Genomic DNA, 16,527 nt, shown 5'->3' on the forward strand with positions numbered 1-16,527 from the left:
TCCACTGTTGGGAGCATCATCCGGAAGTGGAAGGCTTATGGAACTACTGTTAGCCTTCCACGGCCTGGACAGCCTTTGAAAGTTTCCACCTGTGCCAAGGCCAGGCTTGTCCGAAGAGTCAAGGCTAACCCAAGGACAACAAGGAAGGAGCTCTGGGAAGATCTCATGGCAGTGGGGACATTGGTTTCAGTCAATACCATAAGTAACGTACTCCACCGCAATGGTCTCCGTTCCAGACGAGCCCATAAGGTACCTTTACTTTCAAAGCGTCATGTCAAGGCTCGTCTACAGTTTGCTCATGATCACTTGGAGGACTCTGAGACAGACTGGTTCAAGGTTCTCTGGTCTGATGAGACCAAGATCGAGATCTTTGGTGCCAACCACACACGTGACATTTGGAGACTGGATGGCACTGCATACGACCCCAAGAATACCATCCCTACAGTCAAGCATGGTGGTGGCAGCATCATGCTGTGGGGCTGTTTCTCAGCCAAGGGGCCTGGCCATCTGGTCCTCATCCATGGGAAGATGGATAGCACAGCCTACCTGGAGATTTTGGCCAAGAACCTCCGCTCCTCCATCAAGGATCTTAAGATGGGTCGTCATTTCATCTTCCAACAAGACAACGACCCAAAGCACACAGCCAAGAAAACCAAGGCCTGGTTCACGAGGGAAAAAAATCAAGGTGTTGCAGTGGCCTAGTCAGTCTCCTGACCTTAACCCAATTGAAAACTTGTGGAAGGAGCTCAAGATTAAAGTCCACATGAGACACCCAAAGAACCTAGATAACTTGGAGAAGATCTGCATGGAGGAGTGGGCCAAGATAACTCCAGAGACGTGTGCCGGCTTAATCAGGTCTTAGAAAAGATGATTATTAGCTGTAATTGCAAACAAGGGTTATTCCACAAAATATTAAACCTAGGGGTTGAATAATAATTGACCCACACTTTTATGTTGAAAATTTATTAAAATTTAACTGAGCAACATAACTTGTTGGTTTGTAAGATTTATGCATCTGTTAATAAATCCTGCTCTTGTTTGAAGTTTGCAGGCTCTAACTTATTTGCATCTTATCAAACCTGCTAAATCTGCAGGGGGTTGAAGACTACTTGTAGGCACTGTATATATACAGTGGGTACGAAAAGTATTCTGACCCCTTTAAAATTTTCACTCTTTGTTTCATTGCAGCCATTTGGTAAATTCTCATTAATGTACACTCTGCCCCCATCCCCCATCTTGACAGAAAAAAACAGAAATGTAGAAAATTTTGCAAGTTTATTAAACAAGAAAAACTGAAATATCACATGGTGATAAGTATTCAGACACTTTGCTCAGTATTGAGGAGAAGCTCCCTTTTGAGCTAGTACAGCAATGAGTCTTCTTGGGAATGATGCACTGGCCCTAGGCTGTTCTGGGGCTAATGCGGCAGCGGGCTGTGATGCAGGGGCATCCTGAAAATGTCAGCAGTGCGGGGTCAAATAATGGCGCCCGGAGGCGTTGCGTGCGCACTTGGACCTCTCGACTCAAGCTCGCATTTGTGTACATGCCACCCAGCAGTGGACTTAAGTAAATTGGTGCCCGGAGGTGGCGCGTGCGCAGATGAGACCTCACCTTGTCATTGAAGACCGCACCGCCAACAGTTTTAGTAAGTTGCCTACCTCACAGCATCTGAGACACCCGCCGCCTGCACCACACACAGCATTGACCTGCTCCACCACCGCCCCTACCTCCTGTGATCACCCCGCTCCATCCCTGTTGCCACCCCTCCTGGTAAGGAACCACCGGATTGTAAGACAGATCCCATTTTTTCACCCTTTTTTTTTCTAAATTTGGGCTGCGCCTTATAATCCGCTGCTTCTTATAAACCGAAAATTACAGTGAGTGTGTGTATATATATATATGAATGTGTATATATATATATATATATATATATATATATATATATATATATATGTATGTATATATATATATATGTATATATATATATATACTATATATATATATATATATATGCATATAACAAAAATAAAACAGCACCTTGCTTGGCCACTGGTTTTTCATGGTACTGCATCTTGCCCTTATTCCCAAAGAGAGGGCCACAATGACATTTTTGTTGTCCCCTTGCTGCATTGCGCTTAAAAAAAAAAAATTGTGGACAATTGAAAAAAAAATAAAAAAAAATAATTAATCAATTGATTTAATAATCCATAGATTGAATATAAGTCAAGATAAAACCTCAACATTCCCATAACCAAAAGTCGCCTGATAAATCCACACTGGAAGTTACCTATTTCTATATTAAACCGCATAGAAAAAAATATTTTCTTTTAAAAAAATATTATTTCTGAAAACAGCAAAACTGTTAGCCACAATTTTATTTAGATTAATTTCCAATGTAAAAAAAACAGAGATTTCCTTTTTATTTCTGGTCCGCCTGTATCTCCGAAGTCGCTAACAAGCATAAAAAAGTTGTTCTAATGTGAGCAGTTTAAAAAAATAAATAAATAACTAAAAACATTTTTTTGTTGAATAGAAAAAGCTGTTAAAACTATTGGCACGTAGCAAATGAAAAGCAGATTTGCCGAGTAGGGAGAAAAAGCAGCTTAATAAAAGTAGAGCCAAAAAACATGATGTCCATGAAAAATTAACCCGTGTTTTGGGTCGGGCACCACATTGCTGATTACAGGAGTTTGTGTTTTCAGACTTACTGTTAATTTTGCATTTTCTTTTCTTTCGAGGGGGAATGTGCAGTGTGATTTAAAGCACCAAAAATGCACCTCTGTAGTTGATTGACGTGCGGCTCTGTTGCCTGTGTATACAGCTTCCGTCAGCATATTCAGCCCCATTAGACTGATTCATGCACAAATAAAACATCCATAAATGCATGTACATGCACAAATAAAATAGTCAGGAATTAGAGCATGCCTGCAGAGGGCTCGGAATCATTTCATTACCCACTACCAAAACTTGTACGGGGCCGGGGGGTTGTAAGTCAATCAAAAGAAATGATACAACAGTGAGAATTTTGTGTGTTCCTTGAAATAGTGCCGCATACGTTAATGGCCGGGAAATGGTATGTTTATAAATAAAAAAAAAAAGATTTCCAAAAATGTAACATCTTTAGTAATTTATTTTCTTCCCATAAACATCACGAGTTAACAGTCAAGATGCAGGATTGTAACCTTTGGGTATTGCAAAGCAGTAATCACCTTGCGAATATTAATTTTGGACCCAAGTAACATTTGAGGTTTTTGAGTAGGGCTAGTGTTGCGTGCGATGGCATACATTCCATGGAGGCATCCACTGATGGAGTGTGGGGCCCAGGTTTGGGTCATGGTTAGAGATGAGCGATTTTGGCAAAATTCAAATTTGGCAGTTTTGCTTAAATTGAATGTGAATTTAATGAGAATCGAAATTGTCTTACTTTGCCCTGAGGTTTTGCCGAACCACAAAGCATAATAAGCATAATGGCTATTATGCTCACCGTGCAAACAGAGATGTTAGTGAACCCACTGGGTCGTGGCACACAGAAAACCCAGAGTGGCTTTACTAAGAACCTGAGCCTGGTCTTCTCCAGAGCGCCAAATGGTGAGGGTGCTACGTTGCAAGTATGAGTCCGGGTGCCACTCGGGAAGACTGGTGTTGCGTTGGCTAGCCCCAGGGGTATGGGAGCGACAGTCTCTGGCAATAGGTTGCGGCAGCAGCAGGTGTCAAGACTCCGTCTGGGATGGATTGATGATACAGCAGCAGTGTCTGGTGTGGACACTTGCGGCAGCAGGAGATGATACTTCGAGGCAGCCAGTATCATGGTAGGCAGCTGGGGTAGCTGCTCACAGCAGCAGGTTGGGATACGACAGCAGCACTCTGTGATGCAAACAGGTATCAGCACAATGTAACAGCAGCAGCACAGTGCTAGGGGACCTTAGAACTAGCAACGTATTTGACTCTTTGACCAGGTACCACTGATAGGGCAAAGGTGCCTCAGGTATCAGCAACAGACCCAGCACAATGTAACAGTGGCAGCAGCACAGTGCTAGGGGACCTTAGAACTAGCAACGTATTTGAATCTTTGCCCAGGTACCACTGATAGGGCAAAGGTGCCTTAACTACCTGCGGCCTCCTAGCTGACCTGCGAGGTATTTCTGGGTTAAGAGGATACTGGCACTTTAAGAAAGGGGGTGTGGCCACAGGCACACCCTACGGGCAGATACCAGGAGCTTGCAAGGTCTACAGATGCCCCGGGAGCCAGCAGCATGGGATGGGGATGGGACAATCGCCATAGGATGCATGGACAGGTGAGGAAACCGACGTCCTTCCAGGGGGAGGGGAGCAGGAGACTTTGTGACTTTTAGCATTTTCACACTACTTTCAAGCAGCTATGCCCTCTGTCCAGTTCATAAAAACAGCTGCCATTTTGTACATCAGAAATATTACTCTTCTCTCTCTATCACTGCAATTTCTTTCACGGCACAGAGGATGCAACTCTTAATGAATTTGGTGCCACGTTCTTCGGCAAGACCGGCCTGTTAAGAATATGTGCTTAGCCAGTCCTAATGAATCTTCCCCATAGACTGTAAAAAAAATAATTATACTCACCTCTCCACAGTCCTTGCTTGTCCCTCTGCATAACTTCCCAACAAAACCTCTGGTCTTCATCCATCTTCAAAGTGGTCTTTGATGCCTCCAGTGCTGACTTGGCTTTGCAAAATTATGATGTTGCAGGTTGAAGCTCGCCATAACGTTGTTTGAGACCTAAACGGTGATTAGGCCGAACTAGACTTTATGTAATCAAAAGGTTTCCTCAGCACCAGAGGTTCCAAATACTGTTGTCAAGACAAAAAAAGGACAGGAGGAACTTAGGAAAGGACCAGAGAACCAAGCAAGAGCTAAAAGACAAGTGAGAGCCAAGGAAAGATATATTTTTTTATAAACACTTCCCAGCACCCTACAATCCAGCAAAATAGCTACTGGCTGGCCATTTAGCATATATAGTCATGTGCTCCCATCCCTTTTCCCATCTCCAGTGGTTTGTGATTGAAACAAGGTTTCTTTTCCTTCAGATTCTGCAACGTAAGGAGCAAGAGAAGGGATAACTAATCCAAAAGATTTGGAGATTGGGAGTTTGAATATGTGGTGGGTCTTCAATCATGGGATTAGTATACAGTTTGTCATTGACCATTTGTAGCTGTTCTATGCGGTCCTTTGCAAAGGTCTCTCCAGCCTCCTTTTACTTCTCCAGGGCACACAACATCCTTTATCTTCACTCTGTGCCAGGATCTCTCGCATTGGGTTGGCCTTGGGCATCATGAAACATGTCAGAACATCAGAACATTATGACCTGTGCTGTTGGAGGCTAGTCCACTCCTCAGGTGAAGTACGTCATGACAACATGTGTCATGGCGTCAGATGCCGACTTAGTGCCAGAAGTTCCAGCCTAGTGTGAAGATGCTGGAAAGGGAATATTTTGTGCTGTAGACAAGTAAAGAAGAGACCAGAGCAAGCTAAATGAAGGACCAGATGGGGGGCTGCAGAACTGGGATAGGTGGGTGGCATAATGTGCAGTAGCCGGACTTCTCTCATCTTCAGTCCAGGTGTACTAACCGCTTGGCGTTACATTGATTTGGTCGTGGAACCAGTGGTGCTGCTATTTCGCCAAAGTATCCCAGGAGCCATTCTTCAAGCTGACATTACCAGGCCATATGTTTCTCGTATTACTGTGAGCAGCAGGCGAGGTCTAAACATGCGTCCCTGGCCTGCAGCGTCTCCAGACTTGTCTGCCATTAAGCACAATATGTAATGTATCGGCAATTGCAGAGGAAGCTGCCAGCAGCAAATCTTGATGATTTTCCCAAGTGTATTCCATGTGGTGGAACATTCATCAGACAACCATTAATAGCTTCATTGATAGCAGTCAAGGCTGTAGGTGCAGGAATTTCAACATTTGGTGTTCTTTCTTTCCATTAAATAAATTAAGATGTTTTAAAAATTTTGATTCAGTTTTTTCATTATTTGAAGATCATTTCCATGTCTACCAATCCTGCGATTGTCATAATTCCAAGACTTTTCCTTCTTCCTTTTGCAATTTCAATGTTGTGGAGTTTAATTTAGATTTTTTTTTTACTCTTCATTTATAATACTCTGGGGAAACATTAGAAACATTACATTTGCATCGAATACATTTAATACAAAGTAAATTTCCTGGCAATCTAAATTTTAGTAAAAATGCCAAACTCGAATTTTGGCAGATTTGCTCGTTATTAGAGATGAGTAGATCAGTGGAAGTTTGGTTCGGTGGGTTCAGACGGACTTTAGATAAAGTTCGATTTGGGACCTGGACTTGACCTGAACCCCAATGGAAGTCTCAAATTGGGCAGTTCGGGTCTCCTCCCACATGCAGCCAGCCATAAACAGATCACTTCCCGGGGAGGGTTGGTAGGATTTTTCCATTCTTTTTGCTTGGTGCACACTACATCCGATCACGCTGTTCTTACTTCAAGTGTGAGCTGATCATACATTGCAAGCCAATCACACTGGGCCGAGCATTGAGCATACCCGAGCACAGTGATCCTCACGTGAGTGGTTTGCATACGTAAACTATCCAAAATCCAAACCTGATCTCTGTTTTTTTTTTTAATAAAGTCTGTGTTTGGTGCGAATAGAGATGCGTGAACTTCAGGCTTGAGGCTTGGGGTTCAGGCTTGGAAAATGTTTTGTTCATGGAGAATTAATAAAAATAAAAAACACTGCCCACCCACCTCCGGAAATGTTTTGCTTTAGGCCCATAGCAAAACATTTCCGGTGCAAGATGGACAGTGTTTTTTTTTTAATTTTCCGTAATCAAAACATCTCAGTACGCTGAATGTAAGCCTAATTTGTGAAAAACAAACACTTCCAGCAGCGCGGACAATGCAGGTAATCACTCAGACGCAAGCAAAGTGCTATACTCACCAAGGAGATTTTTACGTCATTTTCCGAGCCCGAACTCCGGGCCTCGAGCCTGAGGTTTGCTCATCTCTACGTATGAACACCGAACCTTGGGTTTGCTCATTTCTTCTTGTTACTGCTTACAAATAAAGATGAAAAAACCTGAGGTTTGAGGTTCGAGATTCAAGTTCGTAAACCGATGACCATAAAAACAAGGTTCGGGTTCGAAGTTCCAGTGAGATACGAGTGCAAACCTCTCAAGCGAGCAGGGCTGTGTTTGGGTATGAGTGATACTCAGCCCTGTGCGAGCCGCATGCAGTATTTGAATGGCTGACACTTGGAGTAAAATTTGAAATACCCTGACCACCCTCCCTTGGAAATCATCTTCTTATGGATGGCAGCATCTGGGTGGAGTCACGAACAGCCCAATTACAGACTTCCATTGAGGTTTGGACCAAGTTGGTGTCATACACCAAACTAAGGTTCGGCTGTACCTGCTGAACCGAACTTCCAAAGGTTCGCTCATCTCAACTCATGAATAATCATAATAGAAATAGAAAAAAAAGAAACCCAACCGGGTTGGTCTCTCCTTCGATGTTGGTGTTCAGGAAACTAGAGCGATAAAGGAACATATGAAAAATATTTTCATTCCGCGGGATAATTTATGGCGTGTAGTTAGAGTAAAGTACACATCATATGTGGGATTTTAATCAAAATATACAGTGTATTGTGCCGGAGGCTGGGGAGCAATCTCGCATTAGTAAACATGTCTTCTCGCTGTCTTGTATCTAATTTAAAGCAGAGTTCAGACCGTACCTGGCAATCTTAAGAAAGAACATAATTAGCTCAAGAACAGTTTCATCCACTCCGCTGAGTACTGAGACTTGCACATCAAATAAATGCAATATTATCCTGGTGTGTCCAATCCTCATGTACTTTTCGGAATTCTCCATCATGTAGGTAAGCCAAATCCATCTGCTGCTCGTGAAGTGTCTTCTCTACTGAGACTTGGCAAGAACAGAGTACACTTACCTAATTACATAACTATGAGAATCCACCTCTGGCCCCAATCCAGCTCCTTCCCATGTAATTAAGGATACGTGATGTTATGCGCAACAGATAAGAGCTTTATGTTATTTTTCTTATTTATACACAACGGGACCAAAACCAAGAAATTCTATGGCACGCGGTTCACATGCTCCGTGGACACAATAGGCAATAGACTCATGTCAAACATTCCCGCGTTGCTCCATCCATCTTCTTTTGTATCATTTTATCATGTTGCCTTGTCCAAACCCTGACACCAGCCTGAAAATAGGAAATTCTGTATGTTTTATGTTTCCTTGGGGCACGCAATTCTGTACTGCTGGGAGACAATCTGCAATGTGACATATTGGAAAAGAGACACGTCAGCTTAGCCAAAGCTGGATTAACACATGAGGTGATGGAACTCGAGCCATCAGATCCTGTCCAAAAAATGGGAAAAAAAAGCATACTTATTTTTTAACTTAGAAAAGAACAGATTCTAAGCAGAACACCTACATAACACGGAGGCAAATGTAATACTTCCCAGGGGTGGCCTGGAGGAAGAAACATCACCGTGGTATGTATTTCACATAATAAAGCCCTTAGGTCCTACACAAAAAAAGAACATATGCAGGTGTAAAGACAGAATAAATGCAGTGAGAATACAGTAATTAGGTAGGGATGCTTCAATAGGGTGTATAGCATGAAAACAAACCTAATAGTTTTTTTTTACTAAAATGTTAGATTTTTTTTTTTTCGTTGGTGTTTTTTTTGTTAATTTTGTTCCTATCCATGAAAAAAAGAAAATCCTGAAATTTTTAAATTTTTTCATGACCACTAGATTGGATACAAAAGGTATCTGGTTCTGGTTTTCTGTAACTAACTTGTCAGCTTTACTGTGTAGACTTTGATTTTAAGCAGAGTCATCTCACTATTAATATAAGATAGTTAAAGGGGTTGTCTGTGACTTTAACATTGAGGACCTATACTTAGGATAGGGGGTGTAAAGCATTAAAAAAAGACTTCTAATATTAAAACCTGATAGTTTTTTTTCTGCAATTTTAAAGGGGTTTTTTTGTTTTGTTGGTGTTTTTTTTTAATTTTTGTTTCTGTCCATGTAAAAAAAATCCTGAAATTTTCCAGTGTTTTCATGACTACTAGAGAAAATACAATAGGCAGACAGTTCTGGTTTTCTGTAACTAACTTGCCAGCTTTACTATGTAGACTCAGTGAAATTAGCAGAGTCATCTCACTATTATTATAGGGTAGTTAAATGGGTTGTTTGCGACTTTAACATTGATGACCTATACTTAGGATAGGGGGTGTATAGCATTAAAAAATACTTCTACTATTAAAACCTGATAGTTTGTTTTTTTTTCTGTAATGTTAAAGATTTTTTATGAATTTTGTTGATGTTTTTTTTTATTAATTTTGTTTCTATTCATGTAAAAAAACCCTTACATTTTCCATTATTTCCATGATCACTAGAGAAGATACAATAGGTATCTGGTTCTGGTTTTCTGTAACTATCTTGTCAATTTTACTGTGTAGACTCAGCGATATAAGCAGAGTCATCTCACTATTATTATAGGGTAGTAAAAAAGGGGTTGTCTGTGACTTTAATATTGATAACCTATACTTAGGATAGGGGTTTTATAGCATTAAAAAGACTTCTACTATTAAAAGCTGATAGTTTTTTTGTAATGTTAGAGATTTTTTTGCTTTACTGGTGTTTTTTGTTCATTTAATTTCTATCCATGTAAAAAAAAATCCTGAAATTTTCCAGTTTTGTCATGATCACTAGAGAAGATACAATAGGTATCTGGTTCTGTTTTTCTGCAATTTACTTATCAGCTTTACTGTGTAGATTCAGTGATTTAAGCAGAGTAATCTCACTATTATTATAGGGTAGTTAAAGGGGTTGTCTGTGACTTTAACATTGATGAACTATACTTAGGATAGGTAGTTAATGTCTCATCGGTGGTCGTGGGGGTTGTCACTCTGCGAACTCGCTTATCAGCTGATCTCAGTGCCACCACCAGGCAAGAACTATCCAATTGTGGAGCTGCACTGCAAAACTCCGTTGACGTAATATGACCAGGTATTGCACACCCGTCCTCTACTGATTCAAATAATAAACAAATTCATGCCCCAACCTAATCCCCTGCATCCCCCTACTCCTGGAGTGGTCAGAAGACACTGAGAAAACCTCCCTCCCAAAAAGACATGGACAGGGAGAAAAACTAAAATTCATGCACTCTGCAAACAACAACAAACTGAGGACAATAAAGGCACAAGGTGAAATACAATATAAGGGAGGACGTAACATACACCCAGGGACATGTCCACACCACAGATTGGAAGTCAACAAAAAAAATCACCAAGGGCACTAGATAATCACAAGAGCACAAGCAGATGCTGTCTTCGGCGATCTCCTAACAAACTCCCCAGCCTTATATAGGGAGAGACCAGCTGTGGATGGTAATCAGGAACCTGACTCTCAGCAGAGTCGCACACTGTTAGGCCAGAATCACACTTGCTAGTGCCTCGCATGTAACTCGCGCGAGTCTCTCATGGTAGAACCCGGCATGGCCGCACACTCTCCTGACAGGAGTGGGTCGGTTGCATGTATCTCTATGCAGCTCAGACGCTCCTGTATGCACAGTGTGCGGCCATGCCGGGTTCTACCATGAGAGACTCGCACGAGTTACACGTGAGGCACTAGCAAGTGTGATTCTGGCCTTAAGAGAAGGATTAACTCCTACACGGCTGGGAGCAGTGGAAACAACTCAGCCAACGTCCGGCAGAGCTGAGCATTAAAGAGAACCCAGGTTGTCTGTCAGACTTTAAAATGTGAACTGGGTCCAACGCCATTGCTGTAATCCATGAGCGTGGATACGGACAGCGTATGACACAAATATGGTGGAATATTAGAAATGGACTTTAAAGAAGAGTGGCGCTGTTTCTATAAAAAAAACCAAAAAAACATTATCCACTTTTTTCTTAATGCAACCCCATAAAATACAGACACAATCTAAAATGCATATTTTATTTCCATCAATATGTATTTTTGGCCCAGAGCCGAGAAGAAGCAGGTCTCCTTGTAGCCCCCACACAAAAAGAAAAAATAAGAAAAAAAATCTAATTAATTATAATTGTAGCCTGTTGTAGCCAGTTCAGAAAATCTCCTGTGACGGCTCCTGGTGACGACAGGAAGTTACTTTGAGTGTTTGGAGCGCTGGTCGGAGAGGAGACAACCGTTCAGGTGACGCCTGTGGAGATGTTTTGTGACTGAGCCATTTTCACACATATTTATTCAATGCGGAGTTTGTTCCAGTGACTCATAGTAAACACTGGGGTATTATTCTGTGATATCAAAATGACAGTTCCAAGGGGGAAGACGAAAAAAGATCTGAAGGGTATTGAGACAACAAGCTACCGCTTTGTTCTACAACTTCCAGTAATGAGACGTTTCATCAATATTCCAGCGGAGAATTTCTGAAACATATTTTAACTACCTAGTAGTTTATAGTTTTGTTTATATGCCAGAAGGTTAAAAATTCAGAACCTCAAGTTGGTATAGATCTGTACAGTTATATTGCCAAAGATTATTAGAGCTTTATGAATGTGGAACATATAATGTAGCTGTGCTGTCAACTGAATGACGAACCCCATAAACATGTCCTACCTACTTGAACGACCATTCAGGACCTGAAGAAGGAGATATAAGGACAGTGGAGGATACTTCTGCAAGAAGCTCTATCCAGATGCCCAATGACTCGTTATATAGACATTATATGAAGGAATGCCCATGTCAAGTTCTTCCATTGTTAGGACACCTCTATATACACAAGAGCAAAGTTGTTCGAACTCAACAAACATGTTGAAGGTGGCCTCCAATTCTCCATAAATGAAAGTGAACACCCTATCCTTTTGTTCTTTCTCTCTCTCAAGATATATTTTGCATTAGAGATGAGTGAATAGATTTTTAGCCAATTGAATTGGCTTTAAATTTGCCAAAAAACTTTGCATTTGTCCAAATTTTTTTACATATCATAAAATAAAAAAATAGACATAATACTCTCCTTTCCCCGGCCTTTACTTGTCTCCAGTCCCCACCAGATCCTCTGGTCCTCTTCTAGGTATTTGAGTCCACTTCCATCTTCACATTGATGTTCGGTGCATTCGGCACTAACTGGCCCCTCTACCCCCACAATGTTATGAAATTGCAATATCTCTCCTTGTGGAGAGGGACATACCTAACATGCCAGTGAGAGGAGACTTTTAGGCCATTTGGGTAATTGCTTGGCCAATAAGTCTCTTTCCACAGGCATGTCATGCATTTCACTTTCCAAAAGGTGATACTTTACCCCTTGGAAACCAGTCAGAAGTCTCTCATGCAGCCAAATCCGATCTCTTGCTTTGCACTGCAGAGGGGCAATCATCCATTGCATGGCCTATAAGTCTCCTCCCACAGGCATGTCAGGCATTTCACTCTTCAAAAGGAGAGACTTAGAAACCAGTAAGAGGTCTTTCATGCCGCTAAATCCAATCTTTTGCTTTGCACTGAAGAGGAGCAAACCTCTATTGCATGGCCTATAAGTCTCCTCCCACTGACATATCAGTCATGTCACACTCCAAAATCAGAGACTTTACCATTCAGGCCTCAGTCAGAGGCCTCTCATACAGCCAAATCCAATATCTTGCTTTGCACTGCAGAATGGCAAACATCCATTGCATGGCCAATAAGTCTCCTCCTACTGGCATATCATTCATGTCACACTGCAAAATCAGAGACTGAGGCCTCAGCCAGAGGTCTATCATATATTCAAATCCGATCTCTTGCTTTGTACTGAAGAGGGGCAAACATCAATTTAATGGCCTATAAATCTACACACACTGGCATATCAGTAAGGTCACACTTCAAAAGCAGAGACTTCTACTACCACTCAGGTCTCATTCAGAGGCCTCCCATACAGCCAAGTCAGAACTCTTGCTTTGCACTGAAGAAGAGCAAGCACCCCAAGACATGTGTCTGCAAACAGAGTGTCTGGTTGGGCTTTTATCCTACATCTTGTGTCAAGGCTCATTAGAGAGTTGATACTGACATCTAGGGTTGTTGCTTCTAGTAGGTCGCACTAGAGTTCAAGTCCTCATCCCCTCTGAAGAGGCAATTTGCATGTGAAATTGCAAGGCATAGCCAGAGGCATCGAAGGCTAATGTTGGAAGAGGAGTGGAGACATCTAGAAGAGGACCAGGGAAATGGGTGGAGGGACAGCTGAGGGATGGGGAAAAGGTGAGTATAATTTCTTGTATTCCCATGTTTATGATGCTTTGGGTGAGTTGATACACACGGCAATATTGGGCTGGTGCTCAAGTAGGGTCCAAACCCGTCTCAAGTAGATGTAGAAACTTGGCACTCAAGATCAATGGGAATAGTGGTTTTTATTTTGAAGACCTTGTAGGACCAGCTCAAGCACAGATGTTTTGGTCAAAGACCTTCATCAATGTGCATGTAGATGGTCCTCAGAAAGTATAGCAACTTGGCAAACGGCGTAGCTGGGTATGACGCGATTATCTACCGCTGCCTATGTGGCAATGCCACATAGAGAATATATGAATGTTTGGTCAACAATTATTAAAGACATTTTAACATGTGTAAAAAGTCCTGGAATGGTCAATCACTGGCTGCAGAGGATCCACCGAACCTCATAATTGACCATATTGGTCACATGTTGGGTTGCTATAAGCATGCCATTGCTATTATTATTATTATTATTCATTTTAAAATTATTAATCTTAATATATTCTTAATGGAAATGTTATCCTTCCCAGCAAAAGAAAAATAAAATTACTAATCCTTGGCTATTTCCATTAGAATAAAGCAATAGGAGAGGGAATATTTTATCCAACAATTACAGATGTTCAGAATTTCAATGTTTCTTATACGGGTGTTTTTTAGCTCCACCATTAAATCTTCCCAGATTTCAGATCCTTTGATCTTGTGGATAAAACCTTACCCTTGCGAATCTTTGTCAGATGGTTACCCAAGGTTGAGTCCATCGCACACTGTCTCTTCCCTCCTATCGATTGTGCCGCCACCAGAAGCGACTTCTTTTGGTGACCTCTATAGACCATAAAGTGACCCATCGCGGTCAAGCCAAGGATCGTTCTTCATTCGATGAGCTCGTTTTCTTCTTAATATGGCTCGTAAGGGCGAATTACGCCATGTAACCCAGATGAAAAAGAAACTGTAAATTAGAAATTACGTTCTAAATCGGCTCCTTTGGAAATAGTTTCAATGTGTGAATTTTTGTGGCTTATGATCCTGTCATGGAAAACAATGAAGTATAAATCAATTTTTTTTCTTTTCAAGGCAAGGCACATTGTAACAAACCCACGGGTTTAATTCAAGGCATATTAATGACCATTTATGGGTTATGTTTTCATTCTAAAGCAATGGGAGTCGTGAAGGTATGTACACACCGATCCAATTAACAGCAAGAGCTGGTAGACAGCCATTGTGTTATAACTCATTAGCCAACAGTATGTGTTTATAGCTCTCCAATATCCAAAATGTATTATTCACATGGCCCCCTACTGACAGTCTAGAGATCCTCAAGGCCGGGGACCACCATGCAAATTTAATCATATATGGAATAAGAGGAGCCATATACATTTCAAGGCACTACTTTGCTTTTACCTGGAATAACCCAATTAGCATTGAATGTTTAGGTTTTAGTACCTAATTCCGAGGTAGGTGAGAAGAATACTTTTTTCATGAGATAAAGAAGATTCGCAGAATGGGGGACCTATGTACCATGAAGGGGACCAGGATTAGAAACATATGTACCTGAATAGCAGTAATATATACCAGGATGGGCCCAGGATGGGGACATACTGTATATACCAAAATGGTAGACATATATACTAGGACAAGATGACAGACATATATACCAGGATGTAGGACATATATACCAGGAAGGGGCCCAGGATGGGGACATATATACCAAAATGGTGGACATATATACTAGAACAAGATGACTTACATATATACCTAGATGGAGGATATATATACCAGGATGGTAGACATATATACTAGGAAGGGGCCCAGGATAGAGGAAATATATACCAAAATGGTGGACATATATACTAGGACAAGATGACAGACATATATACCAGGATGGGGTACATATATATCAGGATGGTAGACATATATACTAGGAAGGGGCCCAGGATAGAGGAAATATATACCAAAATGGTGAAAATATATACTAGGACAAGATGACATACATATATACCAGGATGGGGGACATATATACCAGGAAGGGGCCCAGGATGGGGACATATATACCAAAATGGTGGACATATATACTAGGACAAGATGACTTACATATATACCAAGATGGAGGATATATATACCAGGATGTTAGACATATATACTAGGAAGGGGCCCAGGATAGAGGAAATATATACCAAAATGGTGGACATATATACTAGGACGAGATGACAGACATATATACCAGGATGGGGGACATATATACCAGGATGGTAGACATATATACTAGGAAGGGGCCCAGGATAGAGGAAATATATACCAAAATGGTGAACATATATACTAGGACAAGATGACAGACATATATACCAGGATGGGGGACATATATACCAGGAAGGGGCCCAGGATGGGGACATATATACCAAAATGGTGGACATATATACTAGGACAAGATGACTTACATATATACCAAGATGGAGGACATATATACCAGGATGGGGGAAATAAGTACCAGGAAGGGGCCCAGGATAGAGGAAATATATACCAAAATGGTGGACATATATACGAGGACAGGATGAGCGCCATATATACCAGGATGGGGGACATATATACAAGGAAAGGGCACTGTTTGGAGGAAAGTTATGCCAGAATGGGAGACATAAATACCATGATGTGAGACATATATACCAAGACAGGAACATATATACCAGGATGGTACATATATACTAGGAAGGGGCCCAGAATGGGGGAAATTTATACCAAAATGTGAGACATATATACCAGGATGTTGGACATATATACCAGGATTTGGGACATATTTACTAGCAAGGTGACCAGAATGGGGGAAATGTATACCAAAATGTGAGACAAATATACCAGGATGGTGGACATATATCCTAGGAAGGGGCACAGGGTAGTGGACATATACAACAGGACGTGGGACATATACACCATGATGGGGACATATATACCAGGATGGGGGACATATATACCCTCATGGCGGACATATATACTAGGAAGGGGCCCAGGTTGGAGGGCATATATAACAGGATGTGGAACATTTATCCAGGAAGGGGCCCATCATGGGGGACATTAGTTCAGGATGGGAGATAATTCTACATAATAGAGGGCAACAAGTATGTCTTTATAGGATTTAGAACACCAAAAGTGCCTCTACATTTTACCAATATACAGGAGGGCGAAGGTCCAAATCTTGCAATGGTGCCCATTGGACTCTAGTTACGTTTCTACATGGAAACAAACAAATCTCAGTGGTCATCATCTTCTTATGACAGAACTGC

Source organism: Anomaloglossus baeobatrachus, chromosome 7 (genome assembly GCF_048569485.1).
Source record: "Anomaloglossus baeobatrachus isolate aAnoBae1 chromosome 7, aAnoBae1.hap1, whole genome shotgun sequence".
In the NCBI taxonomy this organism is placed as follows: domain Eukaryota; kingdom Metazoa; phylum Chordata; class Amphibia; order Anura; family Aromobatidae; genus Anomaloglossus; species Anomaloglossus baeobatrachus.